Raw genomic sequence first — 2752 nt, 5'->3', positions numbered from 1 at the left:
TAACTGAGAAACTCTGGATTAGAGAAAACTATTATTATTCCGTTTCAAATGTCTGTATTAACAGCTCCTCCTTCATTTCTGAGCTGAGATCAGCGCTCACTCAGATTCTGCTCGTGCGCACGCATCACTCAGTCTCTCACGCGAGGACTTTTCTGCTCGTGGAGGAGGAAGCCCTCTCGAGGTTCTGATTTGTCCGCCAGGAATGCTTGATACGCTCGCGGAGATGTCAAATGTCTTCATGGAGTTTTGTCATAAATAAAACGCCATCGCTGGAGGAATGAATGAATAAGTGAGGAGGTACTGGACAGCCGCCCATGTCCCGCCCTCCAGAGCAATATACCCACCATGATTGGTTCGTTCAGCTCTACACACAACAAGTGTCATTCATGTCAGTCGCGCGCGCCAATAACGTTAACCTTTCAAATGAAGACGGGGGCCACAAATGATCACCCTGGGGGCCGCAGAAGGCCTCTGGTGTAGAGGTCATGGACCTTTGTCGCAAAAATACTTCATCACATAATACATCAATGCAAATGTAAAATTATGGGATAAAGAATTAAAATATATTATTTAGATATTTTTTCATAATTAGCATAGATGCTACATTTATAGATTTTTTCATATTTGAAAAGTAATATTAGCTTCTGAGTAAAAACCTGGAGGAATTCTGAGGGAGTAACAGCACCATCTACTGGCAGTAATGTGTTACTACAATCTGAATTTACTTGCACTTCCAAATGTTTGAACATTTCCCTTTTTTATTCATTTTATGTGTTGTAATAAACAGAATTTAGTATTTTGGTGAACTCTACGATCATAAATGCATAAATGTGCTGTATCTTCTGCCCATCTTCACATTTGGTGTAATCCTTCGTCCTGCAGGGCCTCTTCACCGCCTGGACTCCTGCGGTTGGCAGACGGGGTTCTCAGAACCAGAGGGATGGAGGTCAGCACGGGTCCACAGAACCCCCCGCCTGCTCAGGCTGAACCTGAAGGCCCCCTGAAGGCCCAACAGAACCAGACAGACTCTTTCCTCATGGCAGCCCGCCTCCTGCGGGGGGGATGGCTGGGGGAGCCCGGCTCACCCAGATGCCAGTTCAGTAATTTGGTTAGCTCCATTGAAGTTCTGAATCCAGCAGAGGTTTGGAGCAGGACCTCCGGGACCAGGAGGAGGGCCAGCCCGAGTGGAGATGAGGGTTCTGAAAAGCAAGAGGCCGAGCAGACGCCTGGCGGTCCGATCTCAGTTAAAAGACAGATGGACAGAGCTGGACGTGAGACTGGAGGCGTGTCCATCCGGGCGGCGGCGTGCCGGATGGCCTGCAGGCAGAGAGGGAGGTTCAAGGCTCCGGTTCTGCCGGCAATCACTGAGATTTAAATTAGGAAAGGTCCAAAACACGACCTTTGATTTTTCTGATGTTGTGTAAGAGTTCTCATTAAAATAGTTTTTAACCCTTTTGAAGGAGGCTGACAAGTGAACTTTATTTGAACCTTTGAAATGATTGACTTTTCTTCTGTTGTGGTTCTGTCTCTCTGCAGCTGTAGTCGTAGCCATCCTGGACTCAAGAACCAGATTGGTTTTCTTTATTTCTGCATGTTTGAGCAAAAATCTAATTCCTGCTACAAACTCACCAACATTTACACATATCTAATACCTGGTGAAAAGGACTTTTGGGCATTGTGACCCCCCCCCCAAAAAAAAGAAATGATGACATCACAGCAATAGAAATCGCCAAACAATGAATGTGGTTACTGTTGTTAAAATCTCTTGAGGCGCTCAAAAAGTGTTTGGAGTTATGGGATGTCCACAGGACCCACATCTTGGCAGCCATTTTGTGGCGAAGGGTGAAATTTATCCGATAGTCGAACCTCAGATCCAAGAACAACAGTGCGGTTTCCGTCCTGGTCGTGGAACAGTGGACCACCTCTACACCATTTTCAAGGTGCTGGAGGGTTCGTGGGAGTTCGCTCATCCAGTCCATATGTGTTTTGTGGATTTGGAGAAGGCGTTCGACCGTGTTCCCCGTGGTGTCCTGTGGAAGGTGTTCATAGTTTTCATGGACAGAATTTCTAGCTGCAGCCAGAGACCGGATGGGATCTGGTTTGGGGACCACAGGATTTCCTCTCTGCTCTTTTGATGATGATGTTGTTCTGTTGGCTTCATCGAGCCAGGACCTCCAGCATGCATTGGAGCGGTTTTCAACAGGAGATGAAGCAGCTGGATGAGGGTCAGCACCGCTAAGTCTGAGGGATGGATGGAAGATGGATGGATGGTGGATGGATGGATGGATGGATGAATGGATGGATGGATGGTGGATGGGTGATGAATGGTGGATGGATGATGGATGATGGATGGATGGATGGATAGATGGATGGATGATGGATGGATGGATGATGGATGGATAGATGGATGGCTGGATGGATGATGGATGATGGATGGATGATGAATGGATGATTGAAGATGGATGATGGATGGTGGATGGATGGATGGTGGATGGGTGATGAATGGTGGATGGATGATGGATGATGGATGGATGGATGGATAGATGGATGGATGGATGGATGATGGATGGATAGATGGATGGCTGGATGGATGATGGATGGATGATGAATGGATGATTGATGATGGATGATGAATAGTGGATGGGTGGATGAATGATGAATGGATGATGAATGGATGGATGATGAATGGATGGATGATGGATGGATGGATGGATGAATGATGAATGGATGATGAATGGATAGATGATGGATG

The 2752-nt window shown here is 46.6% G+C and overlaps 1 long non-coding RNA gene across 1 annotated transcript in view; it reads left to right on the top strand.

Annotated features, from left to right (window-relative positions):
* Positions 1-1459, top strand: part of LOC112142703 — a 3656-nt gene extending 2197 nt beyond the window's left edge. The window contains exon 3 of the long non-coding RNA XR_002918631.2: positions 883-1459. This is a non-coding gene — a long non-coding RNA (uncharacterized LOC112142703). The remainder of the gene's footprint in view (positions 1-882) is intronic.
* The last annotated feature ends 1293 nt before the right edge of the window (positions 1460-2752 follow it).

The sequence above is a fragment of the Oryzias melastigma genome, linkage group LG14 (genome assembly GCF_002922805.2).
Source record: "Oryzias melastigma strain HK-1 linkage group LG14, ASM292280v2, whole genome shotgun sequence".
NCBI lineage: Eukaryota > Metazoa > Chordata > Actinopteri > Beloniformes > Adrianichthyidae > Oryzias > Oryzias melastigma.
This window is presented reverse-complemented; position numbering and strand designations above follow the sequence as displayed.